Below are 18,593 nucleotides of genomic sequence, written 5' to 3'. Positions count from 1 at the left end.
CCAAAAGGGTGCTGGCTCAGAACGTCTTTCTGCACATCTACTCAAACGCTTCCACCAAATATCTTAAATCTATGGCCCCCTGGTGATCGATCCTCCATCAAGGGGAAACATTTCTTTCAGTCTACCCTATCAATGTCCCTCATTATTTTGTACGTCTCGGTCATGTTCCCTCTTAATCAACTCTGCTGTAAGGAAAACAACCTCAGTCTGTTCAATCTCTCTTCATGACTGAAACAATTCAGTCCAGACAATATCCTGGTCAATAGCATCTGCAACGTTTCCACAGCTATCACATCCATGCTATAACGTGAATTACGGAACTGTGCACAACACTCGAGCTTTGGCCGAATGAGCAAATGAAATTAATGGCGCAGAAAACCACGTAAACTGGGCTTTTCAAACGAAGTTTCTTTTGAGCAATATTGCCCTTTATCCTTTCCTGAGTCTGATACTCCAATAATCACTGGTTTGTGTCAGTAAAAGCTGCTAAATAAGGTTTGATTTCACAACGGCAGTATCAAAACGGAACGACTGGCTTGAAGGTCCCAATGGTGAAACTGGGGCACGTGCACCCAGCAATATTGACTAAAACAGGGCAGACTGAACGGTGTCAATGTAAAAATGAGTGTCAGATTGCGCAGTGCCTCAGTGAAGTGAAACAAGGAACGTAAAGGAGAGTTGGTAATTGTGGAACGGAGAGAAATCTCGAAGAGCTGGGCTTGAATTCTGATACATCAAACGCAGATACGTGAAACAGCGAGGGTTTGAAGGGAAAAAAAAACATCACCTAGGAGAATATTTTCATAAAAATGTTTAATACTTTGCCGCATTTCTGTAGCACGTGACACAAGGAATAAAAGACACAATCGTTGAGCGCTGCTGCTGTCCTTCTATGACGGTATAGAGCGCGTGAAATGCTGAGCCTGTGAGCTCTAACCTCACCCGGAGCAGCTTTTATTGACGTGGAGCAGAGATTTTTGGTGCATCAGGCTGTGGGAAAATGTCGTTGAGCAAAACCGAATTTATTGGACGAGACCAGTCTCCGTGTTTGGATAATGATCAGTACCCATAGGAAATACCTCAATTATCAATCGAAAAGCATATTTTTTCAGCAGAAGGATCATCTGAGGAGGGAGAAACGCAGATGATGTTTTAGCTTGACGACCTTCTCCATATCGCTGAAACAGCGCTGTAAGAATTTTAGGGAAGGGGCTGTTTTCATAGTATTCGATTTGCTGCATGCAAATTCGTACACATCAGTCCAATGATCAAAAAGAATTAGGTTTATCTCATTGAGCAGTTAGAACGTTGTCGCCAAATGTGTGAGAGTGTAGGAGAAAACAAATCCGTCCATTCCACTTGTACCAGCTCCTGGGGAGATCGTGATAGTGGAAAGACATGACTTCTGCAACTTTGCAGCTTCAGTCCTTGTCGCAATTCAAAGCATTTGATAGATTTGTTCCTGATTGAATTGTTTACTGGAAGCAGGGAGCTGAGCAAGATATTGGGTAAACAGATTCAGTTGTGAGAGCCAAAACAGCAATTTCCTTTCTTGCAGTGCGAATGAGATTGTATAGCGCAGAGAATTTCGATATGTGTTAGCGATCACTGGAGAGTCCATAACCAGAGATCACAGTTTGAGGATAAGCTGCAATCCATTTAGGTCTGAGGTGAGGGGAATATCGTCACCAGAAAGCAATGAGACCGAAGAATTTTGTGGTACACAAAACGGTTGAAGCTAAAACATTGATTAGTTTTATAAGAAGGAGTTAGTCATGGTTCTTCGGGTTCAAGGGACAAAAGGATCTGCAGTGAAAAGTGAAATAGGGTACTGAGTTGGGTGAACCCTATGATCATATTGAATAGTGGAGCAGGCTGGAAGGACCGCCTGGCCTCTTCCTGCTCCAACGTCTACACAAAGCGACCTCGCACCGAGCCTTGTGAAACAACACAAGAAACAGATTATCAGTGACAAAAACACCCATCAGCGAGAACCCGTTGTTTCTTGCTACGATTTTGTATCCGATTAGTGAGATGCACTGACGCTAATTTCACTCTTCTTTGAGAGATGTAAGTAAATAGCTGTGTTCTTTAACATAGAAATGATGATGACGTTGGCGTAGTGTTGGTCATATCACGGAATGAAAAGCCCCGTGACAGCGTGGATGTAAAATTGTCTGTGAGGAATTGATTTCCAGATTCGAGGACAGTGTACAGTCTTGTTCCAAGAAGTCGTATTGAGACCACCTCTCTTCTGAACCGATGTTAATGAGCCGCACACTGTGGTGCAGACAATTTCAAAATCCAAAATGAGACTACAATGCATAGAGTCAGAGATCATAGAAAACCGACGGTATAGACAGAGACCATTCGGCCCATTGATGCTGCACCGACCCTCGAAGAAAAACAAAGTTGGTGTAAAAGCTCAGCAGTTCTGGCAGCATATGTGAAGAAAACATCAGAGTTAACTTTTCGGGTCCGGTGACCGTTCCTCAGACCCGAGAAGAGCTTTTCATAAACTTGCATTTAGCACGGCTGAACTATCTGGTCTGCACATCCCTGCACAAGACGGGCAATTTCCCACGGCCAATTCACCTCACCTGTTTATGTTTCGCCTGTGAGAAGAAATCTCAACGGAAACCAAGGTAGAAGGAACAAACTCCACACAGACATCACGCAAGATTGAATTACAAAAGGCTTACAGCCTCCCCAGCGGGGGACGGAACCCCAGTCTCTCGTCTGTTAGGTGGGGATACTAACCACTATACTAGCGAGGACGGCACGCGAGTACTCCTACCCTTGGGTCCCCTACGTGTGCACTGGGCAAATAAAACTGCTTTGCTATCCGAATTCTATTTTCCATTGCTTGGCACATAGCCTTGCATGCCTTAGCATCACAAATTTACGTCTGAATGCTTCTTACAGTTAATCGGATGTCTGCCTCTAGAACACTTACAGGCACTGGCTTCCAGATTCCAAACACCCACTGGCTGAAAAACATTTTCCGCCGATCTACTCAAACCTTCCGACATCTTACTTTAAATCTATTCCCCTCCTTTGATCGATCTCGCCAACAAAAGGAAACGTTTCTTTCAGTCTATCCTATCAATAACTCGCATTGTTTTGTACGTCTCAATCTTGCCTCCTGTAAATCTCCTCTGCTCTAAGGAAAACAAACCCAGTCTGTCCAATCTTTCTTCATAACTGAAAGTCTTCAGCCCAGGCTGTATCCTGGTAAATCTCTTCTACATCGTTTCCAGTGCTATCACATCCCTGCTGTGATGTGAATTGCAGAACTGCACACAATACTCTAGCTATAGCCGAATGAACACATGAAATAAATGACGCAGAAAACCACAGAAAATGGTCTGTCCATCGAAGTCTCTTTTGATCAATGTTGTCCTGTGTCCTTTTCCCGAGTCTGAGACTCCAATAATCACTGGTGCATATCAGGACAAAGCTTCTCTCACAACCACAGTATCGAAGTGGATCGACTGGTTTCAAGGTTTCGTTGGTAAGTCTGGAGCACGTTCACTAAGCGACAGTGACCGTAGCAGGACAGACTGAACGGTGTCAAGGTGAAAATGAGCGTTAGATTGCACAGTTTCTTGGTGAAGTGAAACGAGCAACGTAAAGGAGCGGTGGTGTTTGTGGAACAGAGAGAAATCTCCAAGAGCTGGGTTTGAATTCTGGTACATCAAACGCAGATACGTGAGACAGCGAGGCTTTGAAGGAAGAAAATTATCACCTCGTAGAATATTTTCACGTAAAAATGTTTGATATTTTGCCGCATTTCTGTAGCACGTGTCACAAGGAACAAAAGACGCAATCGGTGAGCGCGCCGTCCTTCTATGACGTTGTTGAGGTCCGTGAAATGCCGAGCCTGTGAGCTCCAACCTCACCCGGAGCAGCTTTTATTGACATGGAGCAGGGATTATTGGGACATCAGGATTTGAGCAATTTTAATCCGAAACAAAATACTTTTCGGCAGCACAGATGTTTGTGGACTGGGGGAGGATCTGTCCGTGAAAATGTCTCAATTATAAAGAAAAATGCTGCAAACATTCAACTCGTGAAGAGCGAGATCTGTGCAGGGAGAAATGGAGGTAATGTTTTCGCTCTCTGAACTTTCTCATATGGTTGACTCTGCACTGGGTTAAATTGCAGGAAGGGCTTTTTTGCTCGTTTCATATTATTCAATTTCCTGTAAGCACACACAGGTCATTAAAGTAATCTAAACTTCCGAACAATAATGGGAATATACGATGGTGTGATTAGGCTCGAGTTTTCTTCATGTTGTGGAGGGAAAGCAGGAAAGTGGAGTTGAGAATTATCAGAACAGTTGTGATCTCATTGATTGGCTGAGCGGACTAGATAGGGTGAATGGCAGCTCCCTGAGGACAAATGTGTTTTCTTTGCCAGTGAAAGTCGCCGCATCACAAAGTCCGGGCCATTGAACTGAAGCAGTGACAGCGATTAACTTTGCTGGCTGTTCGTGTCGTGAATGTTACCATTGCTACTCATGTCCGTGTTAGCACCATAACTGCAATGTGTAAAACTGCAGGGTGGAGTGAACAAGTGGCGTAATGGATAATGCGCCTGATTACGCAGCAGGAGAGTGTCGTTTCGTACTCCTCCCTGGCTCGCTTGTAGCCCCGAAAGGTATCACACGTCCCAACTAATCTTTCTCCGTACTCTGAAACTGTGATGACGTTTGAGTTTCTGCTGGAACGAGAGTCATTTCTCTCTCGTTTCAATGAATGCCACCACTGTCTCAGTCTCATCAGAGGAAAAGGAACCTGAAATTGTCCCACAAGCTGCTCATGAGTAACTTTTAGTTTTCCAAACCCACCGACCCAACCATTGCAGCTATTGGCAATGGCAAGAAATCAAAACAAATTGCCCAGTCTCAGCGTCAAGAATCTTTGGCATCTCTTTGGGGAGTGGAATCAGAGGACAATGAAGGGTGAACTGTCTGACTGAACGGAAAGAGTTCAGGCACCATTCCCATCTTTAAGAGGCTGGGACATTGGCTTTCATGTTCTTGGGGACATGAACTGATCCGAGATATTGAAAGGATTCCCGTCAGAATTGCTTTACCTTTGCTGTTGTCCTAGTCAGGAACAATCAATCCTGTATCCCTGACCGGGAATCACACCCAGGCGGTGAAGGGGAATGTGCCAAATCCTAACCAGCAGAGATGACGGCAGAAGCACGTGCATTGTCTCTGAATGACACAACTTTTGACTTTTTTTCTCTTCCAAAATGATCGAATCATTGAGTTTTTACCGGCTCATCAATTTCCGTTTCCAGCACTTGGCCTGTAGCCTCGTATGCTCTGACCTTTCAAGTGTTCATCCCAATAATATTTTCACTGTGACGTTTTAATCTCAAAAGATTCAATAAATGGGACTGAAGTTTGAGATGGTAAAACCGTGTTCATGTCCCCCTCGGGGAACTGAACCTCATTTTCACCCACAAACAGAAGCAATCAGACACATTACCCCGAAAGTGACAGTAGCCTCGGGACAGACCAGTCCCAAGAAAGCAAGGATTTCACCCACCTCGCTTATGTTGTCCAATTTTCAGACTTCAAAATCAGAGTCTGTTTACAGCAAAGAGTCATTCGGTCGCTTCCCTGTCCGTGTTAGTCCCCCATTATTTCCTTGTCACTCTGCAATTTATACTGCTCCACCTCATTCTTCCTGCTAAACTGGAACATTCCTCACATCAGCTGCTTCCGAAATACCTTTCTCAAATAGCTGGAAGGACAAACAGGAATGTGGTATTTCAAACGCATTTCTGGCTGATGGAGGAAATGACATGGTAGCGTTAACACTGTTGCATCAGAAATAATTTCAAACGACATTTAAAGAGCTCCTTTGGATGTTGGATGCAGCAGGTAGTGACAATTCTCACAGGCCCCAGAAAGGAATGAACTCACGGCCATTCGGTGAATCACCAAACTGCAGACCCAATACGGCAGGGATAGGTGTCCGCTGAGAGAGGGTCTCATGCATTAGAAACTGTAATGTAATAGATGACTGGATAACCTGTGCGTAATAGACCAAGGCAACGTAAAAAAAATAGGGTCGGTGGGCCCGCTGTGTTTCTGCAGTGTAGTGGTTATTACATTCGCCTCACAGCGCTGCTCCCTTATTATCCGAACAAGGTCTGTTTTTCCTTTTTTTTGTTAAACGTGAACAGAGTTCGTTTTCACATTCATGTTCTCATCACAAAATCTTGCCACTTCTAATTTGGAGACAGGGGTTTGGTTAAAAAGGTTCAAAAGATAGGGACAATCTGTTGCAGCCCTTGTTCAAATTTAACAAAAGCTTTTTCGCCCCTTTCACACAAGAAGAACCGTTCATGAGGAATGAATTTCTGTAAATTGTGTCCCAGGGATGGGCAGGAAGCCGCTGATTGAAGCTGCAGCGGCCGCTTTCTGCTGGCAGCGGGAAATTGGAGAGAGGGGTCAAATCCCTCTCCTTGTCTCTGTTTCACTCTGTGTGGAGCAAGGGAATAGAGAGTCAAGCTTTTGGAGCCTCACTCCTTCATCAGGTGTCAGTGAGAGAGGTGTCAGACACAAAATTTATAAATAAAGGATCACAGCACTTTCTGAATGGAGAGTACGGTGTACGAGCCTGCTACTTGTCCCTGTCCCTGTCCCAATCCGAGTGGAACCGAGGTGAATCATTGATGGTGCTACTTAAATCCAATCTCATCATAGAGTTCTAATGGGTGAAATGTCCGGACGTGGTCGGTATAATTGTTTGATCTGAAACCACTGAGGCTGTGTACACGGGTGGTCTCGAGCCACAGCTCTTTCAGCCACTGACCAATTGAGACACAGAAACTGGCGCCAACATGGCATGCAAAGTCCCCAAGCGGAGATCTGAGGAGGCACTGTACAGCTGGAGCTCTCGCTGTTTTCAGTACCTGTTGCCCATTTTCCCGCTTTCCACACTGAAACTGTCAAGAGACCCGAGGAACAGCAAACACCGAGATGAAAAGTAGATGCAACAAAACAGACGCTGTTCAGTGCCCACCTCGGGTACACCACCAACGATTTTGATAGTAGTGGGACTCGAGCCCACACCTCAGGAGAGATTGAAGCTTGAAATTCAGCGCCTTAGACAGCTCGGCCACGCTACTACCGAGGTGCATCGGCCCAAAATCGTCATTACTAGTGTTTACTGTGAATTAGAATTGAGGTTGGTTGGCTCGCCGAGCTGGTTTGTTGTTCCGCAGAAGTTTCGTGACCGTACTTGGTAACATCCTCAGTGTAGCCTCTGATGAAGCGTCGGTGTGTTTTCCTGCCTGGTTTTTAAACTCTGGGGTCCGTTGCGATGGATTGCCTCACTTCCGGGTTTCCTCCGTCGTGGAATGAATACGGGGTCGAGTTCAATGTGTTTATTAATGGCATGCTTCGTGGAGTGCCAGGAGTTTAAAAACCAGGCGGGAAAACACACCAACGCTTCATCAGAGGCTGCACTGAGGATGTTACCAAGCACGGTAACGAAACGTCTGCGGAACAACAAACCAGCCCGGCGAGCCAACCAACCTCAACACCCACAACCTGAGCTACAGATCTTGTCCAAAACCTTAGTGAATTAGAATATTAATCAATCTGAAGAAACTTCGAGCCTTTTTTTAAATTCTTCCCTTGGATGTGAGTACTTCAGCATTTATTACAACATCCCAGTCGCCCCTGAGAAGATGGTGGGGAGTGGTTGGTTGCAATTGGATCAATCTGGCCAACTGGCCCGATGCTCACTGAAGGAGCTGTTCAGTCAACATTTCAATCAGCCTCCACTTGATGCCGGCAGAGAGGCACTCAGATATATCCACTGAGAGCGACAAAGGTCTGATGAGTGACGATAACCCAGAAACCAAAGGTGTCTCTCATTTAGCGAATGATTGAATCATTTTGGGACAGCAACATTCATGACCGTTTCGAATTGAAGCGAATTGTTAAAACAGGACTGCTGTGTTGGTCCATTCAAACGGCAGGCAGAAGAATCTGACCAATTAGCACCCACAATGAGCCTTCGAGCTCCAGCTCTTTATACAGTTCCCATGTGCTGTTTTCCAACATTTCATGTCCCTCGCTTTTCATCCTCTTTCACTCCAAAGCCTCTCTTCCGTGTTATTCCTTGATCTATTGTCTGACCGGGATCTCTAGCTTTGATGTGAAAGTTGAACTCTCACTCCACTGATTCTGCCAGAACGACTGTGACCATTTAGTTTTCAGTCACTTTGTAAGTCACCTTCTTTTAGAATATATGCACGAAGCAAGTAAGTCATTATTCCCTGACCATGGACGGTACTCCAGTTGAAGTGAAGACACTAGAGCATCAAGAACATGGTTCTAAATTCTTGCAAGTTGGCCGAATAACAAGAGTTTCAACATAATTTCACTTCAGTCACTTGCCCCTCCAGACACAACCAATGACCTAGAAGTGAATGTCAACTATGTGAATGACGCGAAAATAAGTGGGTAGCTAAATAATGAGTCAGAAGTCAGTAGTCCAACAGGTTTATTTGAAATCACAAGCTTTCTCAGAACTGCTCCTTTATCAGGTGGCAGAATTCAAATTCAATATAGCCTTTTTCCCAAAGAGAATAGACAATAAATACAGAAAGCGTTTGTTATAGTTATACAAGGCACAGTTGCAATTCAGTGAGCAGTATTGGAACTTACATCTTAGGAAAGATATGTTGGCATTGAGTCAGTGCATGGAAGGTTCACCGTGTTGTCTGGTGCAAAGAGGGATTTTCGAGTGAGGAGTGATTGAATATGTTGGGCCTGTACTCATTTGACATTAAAAGAATGCGAGAAGGCCACACTGAAACTGCTAATATTCTTAGGGGGCTTGATAGGGTAAATGTGGAGAGGATATTTCCTCTTTGTGGAAGAGTTTAGGACCAGAGGGCATGATATCAGTCTAAGGAGTCACCTACTTAGGACAGAGATGAGGAGAATTCTTCTCTCAGATGTAACGAGTCTGTGGAATACTTTACTACATAGGGCTGTCAGGCTGAGTCGATAAATAAAATCAAGGCTCAAACAGACATTTTTAATTGTTAAGGCAATCAAGGATTAAGTGGATAAGGCATGGAAGTGGAGCCTGAGGAATATCAGATTATCTACGATCGCGTGGAATGGGGGCGTGAATATGATGGGTTGTATGATTTATTTTGGGTCCTGTACCGTATGGTCTTATTCAGTGCGTCAAGCTTATCGGTACTAATTACTTGTTTTTTCTCCTTGACATACTTGATGACATTCTATCCACTCTCTGATTCGCTGACTGCTTCTGCCCCGAGTTGAAATCAAGTTTCCTCTGCCTGTCCAGTTACCAGATAAAGTACCTGCTTGGTGTAAATACAGACTGATAGGAAGTCCAGTCTTTGCCTGCAAAGCAACGAGTGCGAATGTAAGACACAAAGTGATAAACTTGCAGATGGCAGTATAAATGGTGCTGATCTTGCTGTTTCCCCAATATATTAGTTGCACAAATGTCCCCAGTGCCTCTTATCCCCTTCCATTCACTCCAGTCTTGTGCACGTTGTTAACCTTTGGAATGGTGCATATTTGAACACATGTTCAAACTGCGGAGAAAGTGCAACGATGATAAACTTATCCAAACAGCAAATGTGCTGAAAGAAGATACGTAACAGGTTTGAGCTAAAATCTATATGCAATGTTTGGAAACATTTCGTTGCCTTCCTATGAGTCTGGTTTCAAATTCATGACGGATATGACAAGGAATCCCACCGAATTCTGAAACCAACAGGGAATAGATAATAATGGTTGCTGGGTATTTTTCAGTATGGTGTAAGCTTTGTGTGAGAGTTTACTGCTGATCATATCCAGAACTGAATGATAAAAATCGAAAGAACTGCGGATTCTGTAAATCAGGACGAAAACAAAATTGCTGGAAAACCTCAGCAGGACTGGCAGCAGATGTGAAGGAAAAAACAGAGTTAACGTTTCGGGTCTGGTGACCCTGCCTCAGAACTGATGGTGGCTGGGAAAACGTCAGCTTACATGTAGAAAAAAAGGTTGGGGTGGGGGTTGAAGGGGGAGGGAGTAAACGATAGGATAGAGCCTAAAGAGAGAGAAGAGCAGTTGGACAGACAAAGAGTTGATAACGATTAGGCTGGGAGGGTGAATACATTTTAATGGGGATGATTAACGACTAATAACAGGGGATGTGTAATGGCAGACAATGTGGTAACAACGCCTGGTGTGTAGGGTAGAGGCTGGGACATGGGAGAGTTTAGGCCTTGAGATTATTGAATTCAATATTGCGGGCTATAGGGTCCCCAAGTGGACAATGAGGTGCTGCTCTTCTTGCTTGCGTTGGAACGCTGCAACAAGCCACAGACAAACATTTAAACATACAGGTAAGAAAATGAATGACGAGAAGGTTTCTCCAAGCATTACCCTGTGCCGGCGCTTTCGATGTCTTGCAGTAACAATATCAGAAAGATTCGTATGCAAAAATGGACCTCTTGTTGTAGCGTGGCAGAGCGGTCTAAGGTGCTACAAGCAAATTCCATCCTTCCAGGAGCCATGGGCTGACAGCCAGTTGTGTTGATGAACTGTTATGCAGAGGCTGAGGAGGGGTAAGCACCGTTTACGTAGAAAGCAACAGAGTGAAGTGCTTTGTTACAAGTCAATGTCCGATGCGAGAGAGCACAGAGCAACCGCTCCTCGTTTCCATTGTGCCAGTGGTTATCACTTTCGTCGTAGAAATATAGACAAAGGACCCACAACCTTCGGTCCACCTCCCCAGTGTCGACAAGATATCCTAATTTCATCTAGCTCCATTTGCGAGCACTTTGCCCTTATCACTCTAAACCCTTCCGATTCACACACGCATCCAGATGCCTTTGAAATGTTGTAATTTCATGATCCTCCACCACTTCCTCTGGCAGTTCATTGCATACACGCACGACCTTCTGCATGAAAAGATGGCCCTCAGGTCGCTTTTAATTTTCCCCCCTCCCCCAACCCCCACCCACACTCTCACCTTAGTTATATGCCCTCCAGTTTTGGACTCGCCCACCCTGTGATCAAGACCTTGACTCCTCACCGTATCCATGTCCGTCATGATTTTGTAAGCTTCACTCAGCTCGTCCGTCAGTCTCCGACGCTACAGGGAAAGTTGCCCCAGCCGATTCAGCCTCGCGGTACAGTCGGAACCCTGCACCTCTGTCAACGTCCTCGTAAATATTTTCTGGACAGCTTTACGTGATGCCTTTTATTTTTCAATAATGCCAGTAACGCTGGACTGCATCGATCGATGGGAAAGAGACAGATGAAGCGTTGAACGGCTGCGAATTTCAATGCTGTAGGAAGACCGGAGGAGGGCGCGACCCGGCGGTGCTGTTTCTGTAGTGTAGTGGTCATCACGTTCGCCTTACACCCGAAAAGTCCCCGGTTCGAAGCCGGGTAGAAACAACGTCGCTCCTTGGTTCTTGCGGTAATTTTCTGCATGGATGTGGGCAGAGCTTCTTCGTTTGCTGCTCTCGTCAGCAAACGATTCTTTGAATGAAATCGCCCACATCTGCTTTTGTTGTGGAAAGGAGGATAAGTCTATTTCTTTGCGGTATGAATCTTTGTTAAATATCTCTTCTTCCTGGTCATCAATGTGGACAGATGGTCATCCTTCTTAACAGTGCATTTGGTGCGCCCTAATTCTTTCTGTAGCGGAGTTGTATCACATTTGCTTTACGTGCGAAAGCGTCCCAGCTCAAATTCAAGGAGAAGCCTGATTTGCCGGTGTCGCAGTTCACCGTGCATTCCTCTCTGTCAAATGCGTCTCAAAGCAGTCTCTGAAAGCCTTGGTTCCGTTCGCCTCTGCCATGTCTCAAAGTGCGTGAATCAAAACCAGAAGCTTTCAGTCACGTTTTGGAGTGGAGAAACATGTTTGCATTTCTTAGCACCGGACACAGTCGCGGCTCATTCAGTCAACAACAGAATGAAGGGATTTACAGGCTGCGATGAACCTCTTGACTCGCGCTCTCTCGTACAGTCACTAAATTAACGTGTGCTCTCAAGTCTAAGCCATGTTGGCATTGAAACTGAGGAAATGACAAGACAGGCTACCAGCTGACATTGTATCCATTCTTTTTTCTTTATGTCACAGAGGAGCAACGAAATCTAAACAAGGACAGATAGGAAAGCGAGCCGCATGCAGCTCAAGTGAAAGAACTTGTATCTTAATCAGCCAGCAGCAAGAGACGTGAAAGTGACTCAGACGCGAGAGGCTTTCACTTCTTGAACAAAAAGCAATCCAATGCTGTTAGCACTTCTTTGACATCTCTGATCGCCTCTTACGTTCTGTCAATGTGTTCAGAAACTGCCTTTTGTGCATCCCTAAATAAGCACCGTGGAATTTCGTAAAATTTAGTGAGTTGCTTTTTCTCGTTTCCCACACAGCTTTCCAAATCAGCTGGACACCGTCTGACATTTGTTCATGTCCAGGACTGGAAAGCCGCGCAGGAAAATTTACGGTTAAGGAGAAAGACAAGGCAGATGGCAACTCGTACCTGCACCGAGGTTCGAGCAGCCTCGCAATGTGATTTGTCCTTCTCGAATTCTCTTGCCAGCTCAACTTTACAGACAGACGATTATCGTTGAGCCTCTCTTTCCGCCAAACAGGCGTGGTAACTAAGTGTACTATACGGTGTCATCTGGTACACGGCCTCCTCAGCTTGGTGCGTTTTCCCGGTCGTCCGGTGTTTATCGTGTTACGTGTAAACGCGAAAGTTGTTCTGTTTCGAGCAAAGGGCGAAATCATTTATCAAAACGAAAATCCACATTCCAGAAATGTCGTGCAGCTCATGTTTTCTTTATGCAAGCATTACCGAATATATTTTCTCCCAGCCACATTACATTTGTTGCCTAACCGATTCTGACAAGGTAGAAAGCAACAACAAAAACACAGTTTCTGGAAGAGCTCAGCAGGTCTGCCAGCATCTGTGAAGGAATAAACAGAGTTAATGTTTTGGTCCGGTGACCCTTCCTTGGAACTGGTCACCGGACCCGAAACGTTAACTTTGTTTTTTCCTTCACAGATGCTGACAGATCTGCTGAGCTTTTTCATGCCACTTTGTTTTTGTTCCTGATTTACAGCACCCGCAATTCTTTCAGTTTTTTCCTGACAAGGTCGATTCAGCTTTCCGTTGATTTTTGTTTTGGTTAGTTGGCTATCGGCATCTGGTGGGAAATTGATACTATATCTGGGCATAGTCGAGCAGCTATGAAAATGGACACGAAGTTCGGGATCCTCGAAGCCTTTCCCTGTGCCTTTGCTTTTTGTTGTGTTCCCTAGCAACATCGGAAAATCATTTTTGAGCCAATCGCTCGTACAACATGGTGTCGTGTGACCTCTGGTATTTGCTCCGACCCAAAAACAGAAATCTTCGCCCGAATATGGCCAGCTAAGCTGAAAGGCCAGGAAAGTGAAAGGAATTTGGATAATGTAGCTCATCCCTGCACAGCCTTTAGATCAATTACGCAGTTGGATTTGCCTTTCTCGAATTATAAATCTGCTTACCTTTCGAGAGAAAGGGTTATTTTTTTCAGACTACTTATTTTGCAATGCAGGCTCAGTGACTGTAAATATGTTGCACGGTGTCTTCTGAGATGCGGCTCACTCGGCTTTTGTGCATTTTCCCTGCAGTCCGGTGCTGTTCATGTTTCACTTACACCCGAAAGTTATTCTGTTTCAAACAAGGGACCAAACCCTATTCCAATGTAAAAATCTAAATCCCCGAAATGTGCAGATCGTATTTTCTTTATCGAAACTCACATTCTCACAGACACGTAGCATTTGTTAGTCACTGAGTCTCAAAATATACATTCAGCTTGCCATTCATTTTTTGTTTTGATTGAAGGGCTGTAGTTATTTGGTGCAGCGCGTATTATACCAGCGAAGCATAGGAGGAGTAGAATGGAGATCAATATGAATCTCCCCCAGAACCCGATATACAACAGTGAACATTCAGCCCCAGCGCCCCATAGAAAACTGTGACCACTTTCCCCCACAGCCCAATATAAACCAGTGAATATTCTCCGAGAGTCGATATAAAACAGTGAACATTCTCTCGCAGAGCCCAACATAAAAGAGTGAACATGATACCCCAGAGCCCGATATGAAGCAGTGACCATTCTCGCCCAGAGCCCAGTATAGAATAGTGACACCCACCAATTCTCGTAAACCCGCATTTATCATGGTCGAACTACCTGGCCTGCACATCCCTGCACACAACGGGGCAATTTCCCACAGCCAATTCACCTCTCCTGCATATGTTTAAACTGTGGAAAGAAACTGGAGCACTCCGACGCAGACATGGCGAGAACGTGCAAACTCCACGCACATCAGCTGAAGCTGAAATCGAAGCTGGGTCCCTTTCGCTGAAAGGTCCCAAAAAAGTTTGTTTTTTTTGCCCCGTGCAGAATCTATCCTTCGTCGCCCGTAAGATAGGCAGTTATACTAACCACTAAACGACAGAGGACCTTGAGCCCAAATGCCCCGGAAGCCCTTTACGTGTGCACCAATCAAATACAATCGCTTAAATATCCAAATTCCATTTCTATCGCTTCGCCCATAGACATCAATGCCACAGCATTACACATTCACATCTGAATGCTTCTTAAAGTCATCAGGATATCTGCCTCTCGGACACTTACAGGCAGTGGTTCCAGATTCAAACCAACCGCTGGCTGAAAACGTTTTTCCGCACATTTACTCAAGCCTTCCTATCTCTTACATTAAATCTAAGGCCCCTTTAAGGGGAAGCATTTATTTGAGTCTACCCTATCAATATCACGCATTATTTTGTATATCTCCTCTGCTCGAAGGAAAACAACCACAGTTCGTTCAATTTCTCTTCATTAATGAAACTCTTCAGCCCAGACAATATCCTGGTAATCTCTTCTGCACCGTTTTAGTGCTATCACATCCCCGTAATAATGTGAATTAGAGAACTGCACACAATATTCTAGTTATAGCCGAATGAACAAATGAAATAAATGATGCAGAAACCCACAGAAACTGATCGTTTCCGATGAAGTCTATTTTGCTCAATATTGCCCTCTGTCGTTTTCCTAAGTCTGATCCTCCAATAATCATTGGTCCACGCCCGTAAAAGCTGCGACATGAGTTTTGATCTCACAACCGCAGTATCTGAATGGATCGGCTGGTTTAAAGTTCCCGGTGGTGAGACAGGGCACGTTCACACAGCAACACTGACGGCAACAGGACAGAGTGAACGATGTCAATGTGAAAATGGATGTTAGATTGTGCAGCGCTTCAATGAAGTGGAAGGAGGGACGTAAAGGAGAGTTCGTGATTGTGGGAGGGTGAGAAATCTCCAAGTGGTGGGTTTGAAATCTGATGCATCAAATGCAAATATGTGAGAGAGCAGGGGTTGAGAGATGATTGTCACCACCTCAAAGAATATTTTCACGTAAAAATATTTGGTACTTGATGCATTTCTATAGCCTGTGTCACAAGGAATAAAAAGATATAGCAGCAAACATCCACCGTCATGACTCGGTTTCGAACCGAGGTTACTACAGCCACAACGGAGGATATTAACCGCGATACGATCACGGCACCACACACAATAGCCTGCTTGTAAGGAGCAATAACTACAGTGGCAGAGGATATGTTCGGAATAGCACCAGATCCACCACAGAAATGCTTTCCAAGCAGTGCACTGTAATGTGGGGATTCACAGAGGGCTGGAATCTGTAATTTTGATGCTACCAGAGGCTGTGGAGATTCCATCAATGAGTATTTTGAAGACCGAGATTGATAGATTTCTACAAAATATCAAAGACTCGGGGGATAGTGCAGGCTCTTGTTGAAATGTATCTTTCAATAGCAATCTGGTTTAACATTGGATACTTCACCAGTTCCTTCGCACAAGGAAGTAGCCATTGCTGCAGACGACCATATAATCCCAGCTCCGAGGCCCGGAACCAGAGAAACTCAGTGGCCCAGCCACGAAGATATAACCGGAAATGGGGACGGCAATGAGCGTGCGGACATACGCTGTGATAATAGCCGACGAGATAGTCTGTGCATTATGAGCCAAGACAATGTGACAAAACCGAGATAGAGCCGCGGGGATGATGTGCAGAAGGATGAGAGAATGCAATGCTGAATCAGACAGTGACCAGGGTGATACAGATAGAAGTAAAGCAATCGGTGAGGGCGCGGCCCTTCTCAGACGGTATAGAGGCGCGTGAAATGCCGAGTCTGTGAGCTCCAACCTCACCCGGAGCAGCTTTTATCGGCATGGAGGAGGGATTATTGGGGCATCAAGCTGTATGAAAAGATACTCAACAATTGTAATCTGAGGCAAAATAGTTTTTGGCAGCACAGATGTTTGTGGATTGAGGGAGGATCTGTCCGTGAAAATGTCACAAAATTGCTGCAAATATTCAACACGTCAAGAAAGAAATCTGTGCTGGGAGAAATGGAGCTAACGTTTTCGCTCTCTTACTTTTGTCATACGGCTGATCCTGCACTGGGTTGAATTGCAGGAAGGGCTTTTTTAGCTCATTTCATATTGTTCAATTTCATGCAAACATGCACAGGTCATTGAAGTAATCTAAACTTCCGAAAAATAATGGTAATATACGATGTTGTGATTAGGCTCGAGTTTACCTCCCGTTAAGGAGGGAAAGCAGGAAAGCGGAGTTGAGATTTATCAGATCAGCAGCGATCTCATTGAATGGCTGAGCAGACTCGATAGGGTGAATTGCAGCTTCCAGACTACAAATGACAGTGAAACTCACCACATCACAAAGGGGAGACAATTGAATTGAAGTAGCGACGGTGATTATCTTTGCTGGTTGTTTATCTTGTGAATGTTACTATTGCTGCTCATGTCCCTGCTAACAACACAAAGGCAGCTTTCCCCTCTTTAAGCAGCTGTAATATGGACTCTGATGTTCTCGGGGACATTAACCAACATTGAAAGGATTGCGGACATAGCTGAGCTACTTTTGCTGTTGCCACCATCAGGAACAATAAAACCTGCTTCCCCTGACTGGGAATCGAACCCAGGCTGCGGTGGTGAAAGCACCGAATCCTAACCACGAGATCACCAGGGAGGGTGGTAGGGATATGTGTATCGTTTCTTCATGACACAGCTTCTGACAGTTTCTTTCTACGACAGGTGTTTCTCCTCCAAAATGACTGAATCATCGTGTTTTTACAGCACAGAAAGAGGCTCACCGTCCCAGTTTCCAGCCTTTGCCCATAGCCTTGTGTGCTACGAGGCGATGGACCGGCCGTTTGAGATGTTCACGTTCCCTTGGGGAACTGGATCACATTTTGCACCCTCAGAGGGTAACACATAGACACATTTCTCAGAAGGTGACAGAGGCCTCAGCAAAGACCAACGCCCAGAAAGTAGGATTTCACCCATTTGGGTTATATTGTCCCATTTCACACTTCAAAACCAGAATCTGATTACAGCAAAGGGAAAAAGCATTCGGCCACTCCCCTCTAGGTTTGGTTCCCCCATTGTTTCCTTGTCAATCTGCAGTTTATAATACCTCACCTCACCTAACTGCTGGCCTGTGGACGAAATAACATTGTCATAATTTCGGACGATATTGAAAGTGCTCCTTTGGATGTTGGATGCAGCAGCTGTACAAACATTCTCATATGCTCTAGTTAGAAGTAAACTCATGACCGCTGCTTGACAAGACCATTGCTTTCAATACTGCGCTACAGAGCGAAGACTGTGCCCTGTAAGGTAGGGTTTCATGCATTAGAAACTGCAATATAACAGATGACGGGATAGTCTGTGCGTTATAAACCAAGACAATGTGATAAAACCGAGATAGAGCCGAGGGTTCATGTGCAGAAGGATGAGAGATGCAATGCTGAATCAGACAGTGACCAGGGTGATACAGATAGAAGTCTTCCCTAGTAGTCTACTGATTAGGATTCAGTGTCTTCACTGCCATGCGTGTTCATGGTTAAAATTTACATAATAAATATGAAACATTTACTGATCTTTCGAAGCAGAATTATGTCGTGGACCAGTCAGTATCACTTCACTCCACATTACAGTTCGACATCAGCAATGTCAGCTGCAATTGCCTGACGTGCAATTTGTTTAAGACAAGAACAGGGGAGGTCAGGAAAAGTGAAGGGCAACGGTGGTTTGTGAGAGTTGACTGTAGGCCAAATGGAGCCAGACTCAATGTGAGCACTGAAGACTGGTTTTTCCTGGTTACCCTGGTATACAGATCACTCTGGAACAACCAACCACAATGACTGCCCTTTTGTTTGCTGCCCTTTGCACATCTCACCTTGGTTCAGTGCCCCGATGGGATCCACACATTTTTAAGCAAATTTTACTCCGGTCAGTTTTGCAGCCTTATATTAACATCATGCATTTTAGGAGTAGAAAGAGACAACTCAGCCCATCAAGTCTGCTCTGTTATTAAATGAGCGGATAATCCTGATCTGATAATCCTGAACTGCACTTTCTTGGATTTCTCCATAACCTTTGATACCCTTGCTGTTAAAATTTTTTCGATCTCA

General features: G+C 44.8%; 1 non-coding gene across 1 annotated transcript; it reads left to right on the top strand.

The window, feature by feature from the left end:
• The first annotated feature begins 11,400 nt into the window (after positions 1-11,400).
• On the top strand, positions 11,401-11,473 carry trnav-uac. Its single transcript has one exon. It is a non-coding gene; the product is annotated as a tRNA-Val (tRNA).
• Positions 11,474-18,593: the final 7,120 nt, after the last annotated feature.

The sequence above is a fragment of the Rhincodon typus genome, chromosome 8 (genome assembly GCF_021869965.1).
Source record: "Rhincodon typus isolate 14 chromosome 8, sRhiTyp1.1, whole genome shotgun sequence".
NCBI lineage: Eukaryota > Metazoa > Chordata > Chondrichthyes > Orectolobiformes > Rhincodontidae > Rhincodon > Rhincodon typus.
Note: the sequence above shows the minus strand (reverse complement) of the source record. Positions and strands in the feature narration are given on the sequence as shown.